The following is a 13,231-nucleotide window of genomic DNA, read 5'->3' on the forward strand; positions in this document are numbered from 1 at the left end:
AGGACGAGGAGAGAGGTAGGTGCCTTCTGCCTCCCTCTCCTTTGCTGTGAAGCCTGCTGGAAAAGAAGCCTGCTGTTTAGAAAGTTGCTTTGTTTCTAATTGGCATGAGGAGGCTTGAGAGAACCTCTACTTTTTGCTTGTGTTATGATTTTGTGACAGTGGGAAGTCAATCTTAGAGCATTTACAGCTCTCCCAAGCTGTCAGTAACTCAGAGACTTCAACTCCGATTAAAACCTATGACTAAAAAAAATTACCATAATCCAGTGACAGGCATGAAGAGAAGCCATAATAATACTGATAACAATGTGCCAGTTAAGAAGCTATTATATTTAGTGCCTTACTTCAGCACAGAGAAATCGTCTCAGAGTTGCCATTGATATAACCAGTGCCTTGTTAACAGATGTGACCTGATCTTTGCAGAGCCTGCCTCAGATACTTACCTGTATATACCTGTGGGAGGAAGAAGAAAAAGGTGTGTCCACCTAGAATAATTTGTTTGCTGGAAGTTCTGTCGTTGGCAGAAAATGGAAGCTACAAACTAGTGTGGTTATCAGCAGGGAATGGGATCAAAGTTTCAGTCCAACAAGTCCAACTAATTGCCCGAACCACACTGAAAACTCTCTTCAGGGTCCTCAAAAACACTCTATGTTGTCTCTTTTGCACCAGAGCTGTCCTTCTCTCCATGGTCATCCAGGAAACTTCTTTCTCACTCTACCTTGACTTTGGACACTGAGTAGTAATACCGCATACTCTGATCTCATTTTCTTGGGGCTTCTGTAGGGAACTCCAGCTGTTTGATAAGCTCATTTGAGTTAACTTGTTAATGCAGCTAATGGTGTAAGGTGTGCCCTTCTGACTCATCTATTTGAATCTTAACAGGCAACTTTCAGTTTGAAGGCCAAGGTGTTACTACTTAGAATTTAGGGCACAGAAGGCCTGGTGTGTGTCGGCAGTGATATTTGGGAGAACGAGTCTGTTTGGGAGACACTTTAGGTCATACCAGGTAAGTAGCATATTCCTTTGCCTATAGATGTAGGGGGAGTGATACAGCCTTCTATTTGCATTCTGGGACTCTGTGAATCTCTTCAGTTCTTTAGAATCAGTTAAAATGCCACCTCTTCCAGACACCCTTCCTTTGTGGAAATGGGATGCATTGCTTACTGGCCTTCCCTCCGAACTTACTGTACACAGCTACAGTACACATAATCTGAATATACTTGGAGGAGTGCACATACAACTGTTATTTAAGCAATATAGGCAGTCATGTGTCATAATTCTGTATGACTGAATAACAATAGTTACTCCACTGCCAGGCTAGTGAGCCCTTTTGGGAAACCGAGTTCTCTTTTGGAATAGAGATTTCAAGTCTAAGGGGCCTCTCTATTTACCAACTATAGATATTAATCAAAGACTACACTCTGCTTGAACTGAGTGTGGAAAGGACCCTGTGTGTGTTTCAATCATACACACATGCAAAACTATACACAGAGCAGTCCCTAGAAGGAAGTCATATTATGTTAAAAACAAAGAACTCTGGGATAAGTGGAAACAGGTACCACATATTTGGAGGGAAATTTGACAAACAAGTAACAGAAGTCTTAAAAACGTGCATATCCAGGGCCAGGTGTGGTGGCTCACACCTGTAATCCCAGCACTTTGGGAGGCTGAGGCGGGTGGATCACTTGAGGTCAGGAGTTCACGATCAGCCTGGCCAGCATGGTGAAACCCTGCCTCTACCAAACATCCAAAAATTAGCTGGGTGTGGTGGTGAGCACCTGTAATCCCAGCTACTCAGGAGGCTGAGGCATGAGAATCGCTTGAACCTGGGAGGCGGAGGCTGCAGTGAGCTGAGATCACACCACTGCACTCCAGCCTGGGCAATAGAGTGAGACTCTGTCTCAGTTAAAACAAAAAAACAAACAAAAAACAAACAAAAATGCATATCCTTTGACTTAGCAATTCTACATTGAGGAATTTATCCTAAAGTTTTAATCAGAGATGCTCACAAAATATTATGTATCAGGACAGATGATGATGCTCATCAAAGCACTTTCAGTAGCAAAATATTATAAATAATTTACATGATAACAAATGGAGGATTAATAAATGGCTCTTGTATTTATAAACAGGGAAACTAAAATTTAGCCATTAAAGTTCCTATCTTAGGAGAACATTTAATGGCATGGTAAAATGCTCACAATCTACTGATAGATTTAAAAGTAGGTGATAAGAGATTGTGAGTTTAATCTAAGTTTTGTAAAATCTGTACAATATGCATGGAAGAAAGACTGGAAAGACACACACCAAAATGTTGACAGTGGTTATCTCTGAGTACTTAAATGAGTGATTTTACATTTCTTCTTTATATTTCAAATTGTCAATGAGAATTATTACTTTTATAATCAGAAAAAGGTGATTAAAAATAGAAAACTCATTCCTTGGGACAGCTTAGGAAAAGAGTTCTGGTTTTGGATCAGAGGAAAACTGGGTTGGAATCCTAGTTCTGCCACTTGCTAGTGGCATATTATTTAATCTAAGCCCTAATTTTCCCTTCTGGATGATTGGGGACAATAAAATCCACCTCCTGGAGTTATCTAGAGGATCAATGGGGAACGTTAAAAAATAATAGTTGTTATTTTTAGTGGCACAATGTTCTGGTTCTTCCCAGTCACCTCCGCCTAGACCATCTTAGTTACCTGTGAGAGTCACATTGGCTATGGATTTGCCCACTTAATTATAATCAAAGGTTATTTTTTAAAAATGTAGATTCTATTATAATTCAGGAATGACAAGGCTAACATATGAGGGAAGAACTGGCCATTGAAAAGATAGTTTGTTACACTTACAGATCCCAAGGGGAAGGGCACACCACACCATGGAGGGCCACCTGGAGAAGCACTGGGATCAGTCAGGAGGCAGAGGGAGAGGGGAAGATGTGGGCGAGAGTATTTATTGTAGTTTCCGTTAAGGAACAGGCACGCAGGGTAAGCAGGCTTAGGACTAGCTGGTTTGAACCGTTTTAGTGGCTCCGGGGCACAGGAGCTGTCTCTAGTTGCTTGGCTCCTGGCTCTGGGGTGATTAGGGCAGGTGGACAGTGACCCAGAGTGTGAGAGCCTAATAAAGGGGGTGGTTGGGGGTGTAGGCTCCGATTGGTTGATCTGCATTTGAAAAGGAAGTTCCCATATTTACTCTCTCTAGGCATGGCTGTCCCTGGGAGGAGCAGTCCCTCCAGGGTCAGCAAGGCCCCGAGATATCAAAACATCAAAAATACAGAATAAAAAGATGATTAATACAGTTATAGGTTGGGAGTAAATTAGCTATACCACCTTTTATCATCCCCACAAGGAAAAGGGTCAGACTTTGACATATAGTACAATCCTTGCAACTTCTGTTTTATAGAATCATACTTGTATTTCTTTTTTGGCTATCTATTTTCTGTGTAACAAACCATCCCAAAACTTAGTGACCTAAAACAATAACCAGTTTATTTGCTCATGATTCTGCAATTAGAGCTGAGCTCAACTTGGTGGTTCTTTTGCTGGCCTTGCCAATGGTCACTCATATGACTGCATTTAGCTAGCTGGACAGCTGTGGCCTAGACTCAGCGGGAATGCTGGCATGGCTGGACCTCACTCTCTCTCTTTCTCTCTCTCTCTCGTCTTGAGAACTCAGGGGCCTGGACTTCTCCAAATGATCTCTCCAGCAGACAGGCTGGACATCTTCTATAGCACCTCAGGGCTCCTAAGAATGCAGAAGTAGGAGTTGCCAGGTCTTATTAAGGCTGAGTCCTGAAACAGGTGCAACATCACTTCCACTGCACTCTCTTGGTTAAAGCAAGTCACATTCCCAACCCAGACTGGAGTACATGAGGTCCTGACTTCCAGGAGGTGTGTATATCAGGAGGGGTGTTTCACTGGGGGCCATCAATGTAATGAACTATTATAGCAAGTGAGGCAGAGCATTGGTTCTGGCAATTCTTTTAGAGACTCTGAGACCTTTGGAGACAGAACTGTAGAGATCATCTAGCCCAATTCATTGAGGAAACGGAGGTCCTGATGACTACTGTCCACAGGGGCCGTGTGGATGCTCTGGGTTTTCTCTTAAAGAAGTGACAAGTTAAGGAACCACATATATTTTGTAGAGAAAAAGGTCTTGAAATGGTAGTGGCCCATTTTCAAAAATTTCAAAAATATAGCCTATCCCAGGGAATGAGGATATGCTTTATTTTTAGACAAAGTATACTAGGTCACTACTGATCAAACAATCACTGGAATGACTTGACAAGAGGAACAGAGTGCCACTTATCTGAATTCTCAGTTAGCCAAATGGGAGGATGTTTCTTTTCCTTTATAGGCTTATTGTTAAAAGGTGTTTTGTACCACCGAATAATTTCCCTCTAAAGAAATAAAAGAAATCCTGGGAACCAGTAAGATTCATGACTCCTGCAAAATCCTAAATTTCCTTCAACAATTTCCCTTTTCTAAAAAGAAAAAAAAAGTCGCTGGATGACCAAGATTGTTGTAAATTCCTGGGTTGGTATTTAGGCTCAGGCTCACAGGGTAGTTTCTTCAGCTGTTTCTGAGCATCTTCTCAGGAAGGTGCCTCAGACTTTCCCAGCACAGTGCCCCTAGTGGCAGAAGAGAAGGATGCGTGCTGCTGGGCTCTAGTTCTAAATGTACCTGAAAATACTTTTCCTTGAATTCTCCCCTTAATCTTTAAAATTTATGTTAACCTTTCCTTCTGCTCTATGATATATTTATAATTGTTTTAAAATAAAATATAATGTTTTAGATTATTCATCACTTACTCCAGGGATAGTCAAGGCTATCCCCGTTTCCCCCTCCCCTCCCCTACCCTCCCTTCCCCTCCCTTCCCCTCCCTCTAATTACTGGACATCTTTGAAACACTTGACAAAATCAATCATTTTTTAAATTTTAGATTATATTATTCTTGGCAAATATTTTAAGTCCCTCCCCTTTGACCTCCGTGGGACGAATATACAGTCATATACTACATAACAACGTTTATGTCAACAGACCACATATAGAATGGTGGTCCCATAAGATTATAATGAAGCTAAAACGTTCCCATCACCTAGAGAGGTTGTAGCCATGGGAAAGTCATAGCACAACGCATTAATCACCTGTTTGTGGTGATGCTAGTGTAAACAAACCTGCTGTGCTGCCAGCCACATGAAAGTCTAGCATATGCAATACTTGATCATGATAATAAACTATGTTACTGGTTTATATATTTACTACACTATACTTTTAATTGTTATTTTAGGGTGTACTCCTTCTACTTAGAAAAAAGTTAGCTGCAAAATAGCCTCAGGCAGTTACTTCAGGAGCTATTCTAGAAGAAGGCATTGTTAGCATAGGTGATGACAGCTCCATGCTGCCCCTGAAGACCTTCCAGTGGGACAAGATGTGGAGGTGGAAGACAGTGAGATTCATTGTCCTTACTCTATGTAGGCCTAAGCTAGTCTGTGTTTGTATCTTAGTTTTTAACAATAAAGTTTAAAATGTAAAAAATTTACGTAATTTTAAAAATAGAAAAATGCTTTTAAAATAGGATATAAAGAAAATATGTTTCTCAGACATTGGTACAATGTGTTCGTGTTTTAAGTGTTATTACAAAAGAGTCAAAAAGTTTTTAACAATTTTAAAATTTATAAAGTAAAAAAGTTACAGTAAGCTGAGGTTAATTTATTATTGAAGGCTGTAAGTTAATTTATTATTTTCTAGATAAATGTAATGTAGCTTACGTCTACAGAGTTTATAAAGATTACAGTAGTGTGCAGTAATGTCCCAGGCCTTCACATTCACTCACCACTCACTCACTGACTCAGAGTAACTTCCAGTCCTGCAAGCTCCATTCATGGTATAAATGCCCTATACAGGTGCACCATTTTGAATTTTTTATAGTGTACCCTTACTGTAGCTTTTCCATGTTTAGGTATATGTAGACACCCAATACTTAGCATGGTGTTGCCACTGCCTACAGTATTCAGTACAGTATCATGCTGTATAGGTTTGAAGCCTAGGAGCAATGGGCTATTTCATATAGCCCCAGTGTAGTGGGCTATGCCATCTAGCTTTGTGTAAGTACACTTGTGCTAGGCCGTTCTTGTGTTTCTATAAAGAAATACCTGAGACTGGGTAATTTAATAAGAAAAGAGGTTTAATTGCTCATAGTTTTGCAGGCTGTACAGGAAGAATGTGCCAGCATCTGCTCAGCTTCTGGGGGGGCCTTGGGGAGCTTTTACTCATCTATTTTTATCAGCTGACTGAACACGTCTAAGCAAATACTTGGCGGCACCTCAGAGTTAAGTGTCCAAAACTGAACTCATCATGTTCTCCATAAAATCTGCTTCTCCTCCTGTATTCCCAATCTTAACACAACCATCTTCCCAGTCACTCATGTTAACAACTTTGAAGATACATTTGACCTCTCCTCCTCATTTCCCAAGCCTAGTCACCAAAATCCTGTTGAATCTAGTTCTAAAACACACAGAAAAACCTTTTAGCTAGTCCAGGACCACACCATCTCTTGCTTGGGCTTTGCTTAGCTCAGGTCACTATAACAAAATACCATAGAATGGGAGGTTTAAATAATAGACATTTATTTCTACAGTTCTGGAGACTGGGAGGTCCAAGACGAAGACGCAGAAAGACTTGGTTCTTGGTGAGGGCCTTCTTCCTGGCTTGCAGACAGCTGCTTTCTAGCTGTGTCCTCACATGGAGGAGACAGGATGTTCTGGTACCTCTTCCTCTTCTTATAGGGGCATTAATCCCATCATGAGGGCCCCATTCACCTTCTTGACCCCTGCTAAACCTAGTCATCTTTCAAAGTCCTGCCTCCTAGTCCCATCACATTGGGGGTTGGGGCTTCAACATATGAGTTTGGGGAAGATACAAACATTCATTCCATAACAGGCTTTTACAGTGATGTCCTAAATTTCCCTCTCACTTTCAGTCTTTTCTCCCCTCATCTACACAGTTTTCAGATTTTTTTTTTTCTAAAATACAGTAATGGCACATTTCTCCCTCGGGTAACTTTTCAGTAGCTCCCTGTATTATTTAACCATGACATTTGCAGCAAGGCAGAATCAGGCCCAACCCATCCATTTCATCTCCAATTATTCCTTCCTTCGTCCCCACCCTGTCTTCTTTGTTTCTCTTGCTAATACCTTTCCTCTGCCTCTATCTGTTTGGCAAGGCATGTGATACTCAAGTTTTTTCTGGCCCACCTGAAATGCGATGGCTTTTGTGAAGTCACCTCCGCAGACAGAATTAATCATTCTCTTATCTGTGATTTATGGGTCAGTGGTTCTTAACATTGGTTGCATGTTAGAACCACGTGGTGTATTAGTTAAGAGTTTTCTCCAGAGAAAGAGAACCAACAGAATGTATATATGAAAGAATATATAGGATAGATATTTATAATAAGGAATTGACTCATGCAATTATGGAGGCTGAAAAGTCCCAAAATCTGCAGTAGGCAAGCTAGAGACACAGGAGAGCTGATGGTGTAGTTCCATTCCAAAGGCCAGAAGGATCAAGCCCTAAACAGAGCCAATGTTTCAGTTCAAGTCCAAAGGCAGGAAAAACAAAAAAACAAAAAAACCCAGCATCTCAGCTCGACGATAGGCAGCCAGGAGGAATTCCCTTTATTCAGGGGAGGATCAGGTTTTTTGTTCTGTTCAGGCTTTTCACTAACTGGAAGAAATCCACTCATATTGGAGAGCGCAATCTGCTTCACTCAGTGTATCGATTTGAGTGTTAATCTCACCCCAAAACACCCACACAGACACACTCAGAATAATGTGTGACCAAGTAGCTGAGTACCCTGTGGCCCAGTCAAGTTGATATACAATTAATCATTATACCAGGGAAACTTAAAATATACACTGATTCTGCTGGGATCCATACCAGGGCTTTTGTGGTTTCATTGGTCTGGGGATTTTTCCTGGAGCCAGGGGAAAATTGCCAACTAAATTTTCATATATATGTATATGAATGATTACATTACATATATCACATTATGTGTAATATAATTATATGTATATATGTATGTGTGTATATATATGTTACTATATATGTGTATATGTTACTATATATATTTTATATATATTATATATATATATATACACACACACACACACACACATATATATATCTTTCAATAGAGTGTGGAATCCTTAAAGCCAGGGTCTGGACTTAGCCATGGTTATCTCAACACCAGCCTGGAAATTGAACCACACTGTGGCATTACGGTTATGGTTATGGTTATGGTTATGTTATGGGTTGAATTATGTCCCCCCAAAAAGTTGAAGTCCTAACCCCCAGTGCCTCAGAATGTGACCTTGTTTGGAAATAAGGTTGTTGCAGATGTAATTAGTTAAGATGAGGATAATGGATATAGATAAAAGATGAAATACTGGAGTAGGATAGACTTCTCATGTCCTTATAAGAGGAGAAGAGACACTGAGACACACAGGGAGAATGCCATGTGACAATGAAGGCAGAGATTGGAGTTGGTAGCTGTAAGCCAAGGAAAGCCAAAGGTTGACAGCAAGCCAGTAGAAGATAGGAAGAGGCAAGGGTGACACCCTATGGGTTTCGGAGGGAGCACAGCCCTGCTGGCACCTTGACCTAGGACTTCTGGCCTCCAGACTGTGAGAAAAGAATACACTTCTGGTGTTTTTGTTTTGTTTTGTTTTGTTTTGTTTTGTTTTGTTTTTCTGAGACGGAGTCTCGCTCTGTCACCCAGGCTGGAATGCAGTGGCGCGATTTCGGCTCACTGCCAGCTCCATCTCCCGGGTTCACGCCATTCTCCTGCCTCAGCCTCCCGAGTAGCTGGGACTACAGGCGCCCGCCACCAGGCCCAGCTAATTTTTTTGTATTTTTGGTAGAGATGGGGTTTCACCGTGTTAGCTAGGATGGTCTCCATCTCCTGACCTCGTGATCCGCCCGCCTCGGCCTCCCAAAGTGCTGGGATTACAGTCATGAGCCACCGCACCCAGCCCTACACTTCTGGGTTTAAGCCGCTGAATCGTAGTACCTTGTTAAGGCAGCCCTAGGAAATCAATCAAATAACCAGTAAGAGTGAAGCTGTGCTTGCAGGAGAGGGGGGTGCACTAAATTTATGGGAAGGTAGAGTGGGATAAACAAGAATTGGTCATTCACTATGGCGTGAGGAAGGAGTGTTTTGAGAATTACTTGTTTATTTTTCTGTTCGAGCTTTAAGGTTTGGGATCTTCCACATGCTGGTGATCTTGAGATATATAATTGAGTCCCTTGAGTTGAACACCTTTCCAGAAATTATCACCTGAACTGATAACTGTTCTCATTTCTCAAGCTACCCATAGATCTACTAGAAATTAATAAGCAGGCGCCTGGCTTATCCATTTCTCATTTTTTCACTAAAGCTTGATCAACTCAGGGCTCATTCATCAGAGCACATTTCTGGATCTGTAAAATTTGGGATGAGTCAGGGGCTCACCAAGGTCATTGGGAAGCACTGCCTGCCCAGCCATCTGCCCCTCACTCTTTGACGTCTCTTTAAATTAAACACCACCTCCCTTGGTAAAATTGTTCTTGCTCTATTAATAGTCAACTTGGCTTGTGTTGCACTGAAAATCCACGGAGGAAGGGTGTCAGAGAGAAGAAAAAGGCTACAGACCCAAGGGCACATTTCTTGGTCAGATGACTCCAGCCTCTGAGGAATCCCAAGAATTCTCTGTGTAAAATCCCTGGGCCTTCTCCTCTGCTTCTCCTGTGACTTCTTTTTCTAAGATCTCATCCACCAAAGTGAACGTTCCCCTTTTCCTTCCCCAATATTTTCATGCTTGAATTTATTTTTGATCAGGAAATGCTACAAGGTTACTTTAAGAAAAGTATCCAAACCCCTTTCTGTGGACTCATGAGACATTTCTAACTTCATCCATGTCATTACTGAATTAAAATGGAAACCTTCCACTCCCAGTTGTTACTGATGCTTTTTGCAGCCACACCTTTATAACATTGTGATATAATTTTACAACTGATTGGCCTACAATTTTATAGGGCTGCCACAAACTCACATCTGCTCCCCGAGATGGGCCCTGGTAGCTTCCTAACTTCTCTCTGTACTATTTTCTGTAAATTTCCCATCCCGGCCCTGACCGAGTGCTCTTTCCTTCTGCTGGCTGCCACACTTGGGTCACCTCCTCACGGCTGTCACCACTCCACAGTCAGGAAGTCCCTGCCAAAGCTTCTCGGGCTATTTTTCAAATGTTTGACCTTTGCCCATTCCCGATGCACCCACTACTCACATTCTTCCTGCCTCCTCTCTCTACACACTGATTTCTTGGCCTTTATAGTTCCCAGCTCCCTACCCAGGCCCTCATTACTGGCCGTGTGCCAGCCTTTAGATCCAGTTTCATCATCGTGCCCTGCGGTGTAAAGACAGAGAAGTGTCTCTCTGCCTAGGGACAGGGGTTCTTGGCGCCACTAAAGAGGTTGTCTTCTGGTGCCCACCCTTCCATCTTGGAAAAAGCTCCAACTCCAAGTCCTTCATAATGGTGGGGTGTGGCTTTCTCTAGAAAATCCCAGGTGATTTCTCTAAAAGACAGGTGCAAAATGCAGAGGGGATGAGGGTGGAGCTATTCCTGGACTCCTTTTTTTTTCTCAGAAGCTGGTTTTGATCAGCTTTGATGTTAACCCTAGCATCTGCACAATGTCCTGCTTGCTTAGTTCTCTTCGCTGGTAGTTCCCAGGGGATAACAAAAGCAGGCTGGAAAGGCCAGCACATTAGCAACACACTGGATGTTTAGAGTTGCTCTCCTGTACCCAACCCAGGCCACCCCCTTCCCGCACTCCCCGGGTCTGTGTCCGGGGCTTTGTACAATGTTGTTTCTCAAAGTGTGGTCTGGGGATGAGCAGCGTCAACATCATCAAGGAGCTTGTTAGAAATGCAGAATCCCAGGTGCCATCTGTGACCTCCTGAATCAGAATCTCATTTTAGCATGATCTCCAGGTAGTTCTTATGCACACATCGCAGCAGGAACAGTGGTGTTCCACGTGTGTGTGCAGCCGCCCAGGGCAGCAGGAGCCTGCCCAGTGCCCCCGGAGCAGCTGAAGGAACACCCTGAAGAATGTAGCAGGCTAAGTGCATTTAGAGGTTATCAATGTGTCAGTGAGGCAACCTCTTTATGGGGATCATTTAATTAATGTTAATTGCTCTTGGCCTGTTGTGTGGCTCTGGCAGGATTTACGGAAAATCACCATAATGTAAAACCCTATAGAAGAGTCATTGCTTCTAGAGGCCTTGTGACTCATGCCTGGAGACACCTTCTGATACTTGATGCATCACGCAGATGTATAAATAATGCCCACATCTGCATAATCCTCAGAGGCATCAAGGCACTTCATTTTTGGTGGGGGCAGGTGCATTCAGGTGAAGAGCAGTGCTCCTCATATGTTATGATCTGGGTGGCAGTTGGTGAGAATTTGCTTCACAAAGAGAAATGATTTATCCAGTTTTATTACCCAATTCTGTGCTTTCATGGATTACATAAATTTTGTTATTGCCATCAGCCCAGAGGATGTTTAAAGTGGTTTCCATATTGCATGACACCCCATCCCTCCTCCTCTTAGCATCTCACAGGTCAGGGAGAGGAAGAGGTAGGCTTGAAATACAAGCAGTGACAGGAGATGGCTCATGAGGCGCAATCCCAGGAAAGCTCGCAGAGCACTTCCCAATGGCAGGCGCCTGCGCAAACACAGCTAGTAGGTTAGAAAGAGAATTATGGGGCTGGGACACGCCTGTCTGTGCTAACCCCATGTCTGAGGTCACACTCATTTAAAGAGAAGAGTATGTTTGCCTCTTTAACATTGATCTTTGCTTCCTTGCCCCTTCCCTCTTTTCTTAAGCTCTCTGTTCCTTTCAATTTGAAAGGGATGTAGGTGCATTTTGGACTCATTCACCCTCTGTTTCAATTAATTACCCTCAAGAGTAACTTATTTTCCACACTTATCCTCCTTTGAAAACAGTCTCTTTCATGATCCGGAAGATTTCTTTATCCTCACACATTCCATCCCTTCCCCAAACCCAGAGCATCATTGTCTTGCTTGAGATGAGACCAAATCCTACTCATCTTCCCTGAGTCATCCTTATTTTGGTTGAAGGCTGACAGTTTCTGGTTTGTTTTTGCACTTGCTGGTTCTCTCAATCCTCACTAAAATCCTGTAACCTAAACAGAGCAAGTATCTCAGTACCTATTTCACAGATAGAGAAACTAAGGTCAGGAAGCCTTTTTCAGGGAGTAGAGCGGGGACCAGAATGAAGATATCCACCTTCCTGTACAGAGCAATTGTGGCCACCCCAGGGCCACCTCAGCACACTGCGTTTTCCACAGACTCTAGCTTTCCGGCACCATGATGACAGCAGCACTGTGCTCACGGGCCAGCCTTAACAAATGTTCTCTGCTGTGCGGTGGGGCTGCCCTCATTTTATCCAGGGAAGGCCATGGCCACAGACCTCATTGGGCACGGCACTCTCTCTTGAGCTTGGTTTATTACCCTGTGTGAGCATGAGCCACGTGGGTGCTGTCGTAACAGCGTTGGAGTCCCTACAAATCTCCCCTAATTCTTCCCTGATCAGCCTGCAGCACAAATGCTCTGCTCTTCTCACAGGTCTTTTAGGCTATGGTAATTGCTCTGGGAGCAATGACCCATTTTTCCACACCGAACAGCATGCGCCATCTGCGGGCTCTCTCGCCCAAATGATTCAAATTCTCTTAAATCCAGTTTCACTGTCACTTGTCATTTGCTCTGCATCTCAGCCTTGCGTTGTCTGCTAATCTGGAGATCTGAATTTCTGTTGTTTTCCTCCTTTCCACCAGTAGATGAGTTGACAGGGATTCAGTGATTCCTGAAAAAGGGAGATTAAAAAAAATACTTCATTCACTCACTCATTCATTTATTACTGAGCACTTACCTTGCCCAAAGCCCAGTGCTGAATACTGGGGGACAGAAAGCTGGTCAAGGCCAGATGATTCCTCCTGGCCAGCAACAGATATGCCAACAACTAACCCCCCCCGTGAACCAGAGCCAAATGAGCAAGAAGGGGTAGCATGGAATATTAAACCCCCTCCACATCCCATTAGAATTAAGCTCCTACGGCAAGGACGATAAACAGTCTTGCTTGCTGACAAATCCCCAGGACCTAGAAGAATGCTTGGCCT

General features: G+C 42.9%; 1 long non-coding RNA gene across 1 annotated transcript in view; it reads left to right on the top strand.

The window, feature by feature from the left end:
* Positions 1-333: 333 nt before the first annotated feature.
* Positions 334-13,231, top strand: part of LOC131383005 (uncharacterized) — a 30,081-nt gene continuing 17,183 nt past the window's right edge. Inside the window, exons 1-2 of the long non-coding RNA XR_009212656.1 lie at positions 334-472; positions 880-1,003. This is a non-coding gene — a long non-coding RNA (uncharacterized LOC131383005). The remainder of the gene's footprint in view (positions 473-879; positions 1,004-13,231) is intronic.

This window comes from Hylobates moloch, unplaced genomic scaffold (genome assembly GCF_009828535.3).
Source record: "Hylobates moloch isolate HMO894 unplaced genomic scaffold, HMol_V3 SCAFFOLD_3, whole genome shotgun sequence".
Classification (NCBI taxonomy): domain Eukaryota; kingdom Metazoa; phylum Chordata; class Mammalia; order Primates; family Hylobatidae; genus Hylobates; species Hylobates moloch.